We start from the raw sequence: 6,569 nt of genomic DNA, 5'->3' as shown, positions 1-6,569 counted from the left end.
TTAAAACGTTGAAACCACTGTGATGGGATAACTCACTTAGAGCGAGACATCCTGGGGAGGGAAGTGTGAAGTCAAGTGGGTCTTAGGAAGCATTACTATGAACGAAACTAGTGGAGATGATGGAATTTCAGGTGAGCTATTTAAAATCCTAAAATAAGATGCTGTTCAAGTGCTGCACTCAACATGCCAGCATATTTTGAAAACTCATCAGTGGTCACAGGACTGGAAAATGTCAGTTGTCATTCCAATTCCAAAGAAGGGTAGTGCCAAAGAAATTTCAAACTGCAACACAATTCCTTTCATTTCATATGCTAGCAAGATAATGCCCCAAATTTTTCAAGCTCAGCTTCAAAACTACTTGGACTAATAACTTCCAGATGTACAAGATGGATTTAGAAAACCCAGAGGAACCAGAGATCAAATCGCCAAAATTCATTGGATCACAGAAAAAGCAATGGGATTCTAGAAAAACACTTACTTCTGTTTCATTGAATATGCTAAAGCCTTTCACAATGTGGATCACAACAAACTGCCAAAAATTCTTAAAGAGATGGGAATGCCAGACCACCCTACCTTCCTCCTGAGAAACCTGCATGCAGGACTAGAAGGAAAGAGATAGAAAAGAGACATGCATCAATGGACTGGTTCAAAATTTGGAAAAGAGTACTTCAAGGTTGTAGATTGTCACCCTGCTCATTTAACTTATATGCAGAGCATATTATGTGAAATGCTGGACTGTAAGAAGCTCAAGCTGGAATCAAGACTGCCAGGAGAAATATCAATAGCCTCAGATGTGCAGATGACACCACCCTAAAGGCAGAAGTTAAGAAGAACTAAAAAGCCTTTTGATGAAGGTGAAAGAGAAGAGTGGAAAATCTGGCTTAAAACTCAATTCATAAAAACTAATATCACAGCATCCAGTCTCATCACTTCATGGCAAATAGATGGGGAAAAAATAGAAATCATGATAGACTTTATCTTCTTAGGTTCCACAATCACTGCAGACAGTGACTGCAGCGATGAAGTTAGAAGACGCTTGCTCCTTGGAAGAAAACTATGACAAACCTAGGCAGCATATTAAAAAATAACAGACATATCACTTTGCTGACAAAGGTTCTTATTTGTCAAAACTACCTTTTTTTGCCCCCCCAACAGGCATGTACACGTGTGAAAGTTGGACAAAAAGAAGGTTGAGCACTGAATAATTTATGATTTCACACTATGGTGCTGGAGAAGGCTCTTGAGAATCCCCTAGACAGCAAGATTAAACCAGTCAATCCTAAAGGAAATCAACCCTCAATATTCATTGGACAGACTGATGCTGGAGTTGAAGCTGCAATACTTTGGTCACATGATGCAAAGAGCCAACTCATTGGAAAAGATCCTGATGCTGGGAAAGATTGAGGGCAGGAGGAGAAGTGGGCAACAGAGGATGAGATGGTTGGATGGCATCACCAACTGGATGGATTCGAGTTTGAACAAACTCTGTGAGATAATAAAAGACAGGGAAGCCTGGTGTGCTGCAGTCCATGCTATCCCTGAGTCAGACAAAACTGAGCAGCAACATTTTTATCTCTGTCTTCAATTCTTATCAGTTTGATTGCTATGTGTCTTGGTGTTTTCCTCCTTAGTTTTATTCTGCCTGGGACTGTCTGTGCTTCATGGTCCTAGTTGATTATTTTCTTTCCCATGTTAGGGAAGTTTTCAGCTATTATCTCTTCAAATATTTTCTCAAGTCTTTCTCTCTCTATTCTCCTTCTGGGACCCATCCCTATAATGTGAATTTTGATGCATCTAATGTTGTCCCAGAGGTCTCTGAGATGGTCTTCATTTCTTTCATTCTTTTTTTCTATATTCTGTTCTGTGGCAGTAATTCCCACCATTCTGTCCTCCAGGTCATTTCTCTATTCCTCTTTCTCAGTTATTCTGCTATGGATTGTGTATTATTCATGTATGTATGTCTTGTGTATTATTCATCTCTGTTTGTTTGTTCTCTCATTTTTTTTCTAGGTCTTTGGTAACATTTCTTGCATCTTCTCAACCTTTGCCTCCATTCTTTTTCTAAGATCCTGAATTATGTTCACTACTATTATTCTGAATTCTTTTTTCTGGGAGGTTGCCTATCTCCACTACATTTAGTGGTTTTTCTGATATTTTATTTTGTTCCTTCATCTGGGACATAAGTTTCTTCTTTTTTTATGCTGTTTAACTTTCTGTAATGTGGTTTTAGCTTTAGTTCCTGTGGGATTGCAGTTCTTCTTTCCTCTTCTGTCTTCCCTCTGGAAGAGGAGGCTAAGAAGCTTGTGCAAACTTCCTGATGGAAGGCACTGGTGGTGGGAAAAACAGGGCCTTGCTCTTGTGGACAGGGCCTTGCTCAGTAAAGCTTTAATCCAATTATCTCCTCCCTGGTAGTTTTTTGGCCTGAGGTTGACCCTTGAATCTACGGACTCTATGATCAGTTATTGGTAACTTCCAAGAGGGTTTGCACAAAGGGGGCCATTCTTGGCCTGATCCTTCCAGAGCCCCATCCCTGTGGTGAGCCCCTGCCAACCCACACCACCACAGGAAACCCTCCAACGCTAGCAGGCAGTTTTGGTTCAGTCTCCTGTGGAGTCACTGCTCCTTTCCTCTGAGTCTTGGTGCATGCAAGGTTTTGTTTGTTACCCCCAAAATTAGACTCTCTGTATCCCTCAGTCCTTTGAAGTCTTGTAATCAAATCCCTCTAGCCTTCAGAGTCAGATTCCCTGGGAATTCCCAGTCACTTTTTTGGGTCCCCAGGTTGGGAAACCTGGTGTGGAGTTCTGAACCCTCTCAACAGTTGGAGAATTTCTTTGGTATTACTGTTCTCAGTTTCTGGCTGACTAATCTGGCTGGCATGAGATTTGATTTTATTGTGATTGTACCTATCCTACTGTCTTGCTGTGGCTTCTTGTTTGTCTTTGGGTATGGGGTATCTTTTTTTGGTAGGTATCCTCCTGTCAATGGTTGTTCAACAGCTGATTGTGACATTAATGCTCTCACAGGAAGAGATGAGCACACGTTCTTTTACTCCAACATGTTGAACTGGAAGTCCAAAACATTGAAAATTTAAAAGCTAAGTTTTAGTCCTTGAAGAAGTCAACTATTAATACAAGAGTTATTTTATATTGCTTGGATATCATGCAGATTATTTAATGGGTTAACTATGAATAATCATAGTTATGTTTTTCAATAATGAAAAACAATTATATTTTATGTACTTTTCTACAAAGAGAGATAACATAAATTGCAAAGGCAATGAGAAAAGTGCTTCATAGGCAATAATTATGAAATAAGTGACATCTCAAGAGTATTCTTTAGAAATATCTACTCTGGATTGCTAATTCTATGCATGCTTTCCTGAAGCTACCTAGAATTGTTTTAGACCACAAGTTAAAGTAACAAATAATTAGTGACATTGACATGTAACTTTCACACTGTGGGGTTCCTACTCAGCATTTAATTAGAATCATGATTAAATTATGCATTGTCTTTAGAAATTTCCCTGAGGAGAGAACATACTTGAATGTTTCACAAGATAAGAGAGATTTGCTACTTAAAATATTGAAATCGTTGGAATAATCATGGTGGGATCTTTTATCATTTGCTGAATGTCTTTGCGTCTTAGAAGTCATTATTTAATTCTGCCACAATTGCTAGCTACAAAAAAGTTAAAAACTTTAATGATAAATTATAATAGAAAATCTATGAATACTTTTGTTTCTTGTGATGAATACATTACAGTTTTCCATAGCCTTGCTAGTTTGTGGTAATTCTTCTGTTGCCTTTGTTGGTCTCCTGTATTAAAAGTAACTTTGCACTTTGGATTGCCAGTATTTTTTATAGTGTTTAAGGGAGAGGGAATGGACCATTGGCTATTTTTAACACTTGAGTTTGAAACTATTAATATTCTAGGCTTATATATTTTTATATTTTGGCAACATTATAACAATAGGGTTTCTCTTTCCTTTCTTTCTTTCTTTTTTTTTTTTTTTTTGGCTGCTCATTGTGACACACAGAATCTTAGTTCCCTGACCAGGGATGGAACCCTCACCCTTGCAGTGGAAGTTCTAATAACTGGACCACCAGGGAATCACTATTTTCTAAATTTTTAATTGGTTGATTTCAGTTTATTAAATTTATCTATTTATATACATTGCAGCAAATTCTTAGAACTTTCACTACCTAAAATTATAGAATTTAAATCTGGCAGTTCTTTTACTATAATGTCCACCTTAATGATAAGACACTTTTGGCCTTAGGAAATTATTTATGTAACATATCCTCCATGAAAATGTCAGTTTATTATTTTTTAAAATGGCTTCCTTTATTCTATATGATAATAAGCCCCAGGTACCTTACATTGTAAGATTACAGATTCTATTACACAACTGATTCTGTGTGTGTGTGTGTGTGTGTGTAATTGTATTCTAAAACTTATAAAAATCTAACTCTTTCACTGTGGGATTCTACGGTAATTGATTCATTTACCTGTTCTGCAAACTGAGACACTTGTATTAGGAAAATATTACAGTAATTATTTTATAGCACCATCTTTGTCTTGTTACAAAAAATAGCTGCTGAAGTAAAAAAAGATTTTCCATTTTTTAAAAGATTGCACTTAGAATGATGTTTGTTTTTTCTCTTCCATTTCCCTGCATACAATATAAGCCAATACACATTAAACCTGCACATTTTTTTCTAGAACTATGCCTAATTATTTTTCATGTAATCTCTTCTTATTATGAATAATACTGAAGCAGGTTTTTCCAACTATTCAGTGAGGTGATTTAGTGAAGAATTCATGAAAATGTAGCAGGAATCAGGAAGACAGGAACAAATATACTTGAAATCTGAGAAACGTTATAGAGTGTGAAATACTCTGGCACAACTTTGCATATTACAGTTAGGTGAAACTCAGTATATATGATTTGTTGCCTTTCTAAAGTCACAATTTATCTTTTAAAATTCCATTAATTTTTATGATTATTTTTTTAGGGGTTGTACTATTAGCTCAATAAGTTGTTTTAATGCTGGTAAGAAGTAGTTATACTTGAAAGACACATCACATAATGAATAATTTACTCTGGGAAAGGAAATACCACAAAAACAGTAAATTTATTCTCTGTCTCTTTTTTTAATTTTCCTCATACATTCTATTAAAATTTAAACATTTGAAATAGACTGTGATAAATACATACATTTATATTTGTTTCTGCAAACATTTTAGGAATAATAGCTAAACATCCACACATAATATTTATCTTTACCATTATCAATCCTAAAAAATGATGCTGTTAAGTTGCTACACTCAATATGCCAACAAATTTGGAAAACTCAGCAGTGGCCTCAGGATTGGAAATGTCAGTTTTCATTCCAATCCCAAAGAAAGGGAATGCCAAAGAATGCTTACACTACCACACAATTGCATTCATCTCACATGCTAGCCAACTAATGCTCAAAATTTTCCAAGCTAGGCTACAACAGTGTGCGAAACATGAATGTCCAGATGTTCAAGATGAATTTAGAAAAGGCAGAGGAGCCAGAGATCAAATTCCAACATCCATTGGATGATAGAAAAAGCAAAAGAGTTCTAGAAAAACATCTACTTCTGCTTAATTAAGTATGCCAAAACCTTTGACCATGTGGATTGCAACAAACTGTGGAAAATTCTTCAAGAGATGGGACTTCTGGACCACCTTACTTGCCTCCTGAGAAGTCTGTATACAGGTCAAGAAGCAACAGTTAGAACTGGATATGGAACAACAGACTGGTGCACATCGGGGTTTGTTGGTGCTCAGAGTGTGGCCAGGAGGCTCGGACTGAGCAGGGTTTTGCTTGCCTGTGAATTGTTTAGAGTACACTGCCATTCTCTTGTCTTCTCTTCACCATGGCTTCTTCTGATATCCAGATGAAGGATCTGGAGAAACATGCCTCTGGCCAGGCTTTTGAGCTGATTCTCAGCCCTCATTCAAAAGAATCTCTCCCAGAATTTCCCCTTTCCCCTCCTAAGAACAAGAATCTTTCCTGGAGGAAATTCAGAAGAAATTAGAAGCTGCAGAAGAAAGACACAAGTCCCATGAAGCTGAAGTCTTGAAGCAGCTTGGTGAGAAACGGGAGAGTGAGAAAGAAGTGCTTCAGAAAACGATAGAGAAGAACAACGTCAGTAAAATGGCGGAAGAGAAGCTGACCCACAAGATGGAAGCCAACAAAGAGAACCGAGGGGCACACAGGGCTGCCAAATTGGACCATTTACAAGAGAAGGACAAGCACATTGAAGAAGTGCAGAAGAACAAAGAATCCAAAGATCCCGCTGATGAGACTGAAGCCAACTAATTTATTCTGAGAACTGACTTTCTCCCACTCCCCTTCCTAAATATCTTAAGACTGTACTGGCCAGTGTCATTTTACTTTTTTCTCCCTGGAAAATATTCTGGAAGCTGATGTAGGACTGTATAGGTAAATTCAGACGGTATGATGTTGATTTAGGGGCAAAAGGGGAGAAATGAAATGTGTATTACCCTTTCTCTAAAGTGTTGAAGTCTGTCTAA

General features: G+C 37.3%; 1 pseudogene; it reads left to right on the top strand.

Moving 5' to 3' along the window:
• The first annotated feature begins 5,908 nt into the window (after nucleotides 1–5,908).
• Nucleotides 5,909–6,354, top strand: LOC133048214 (stathmin-like; annotated as a pseudogene).
• Nucleotides 6,355–6,569: the final 215 nt, after the last annotated feature.

The sequence above is a fragment of the Dama dama genome, chromosome 28, assembly GCF_033118175.1.
Source record: "Dama dama isolate Ldn47 chromosome 28, ASM3311817v1, whole genome shotgun sequence".
Lineage (NCBI taxonomy): Eukaryota > Metazoa > Chordata > Mammalia > Artiodactyla > Cervidae > Dama > Dama dama.
This window is presented reverse-complemented; position numbering and strand designations above follow the sequence as displayed.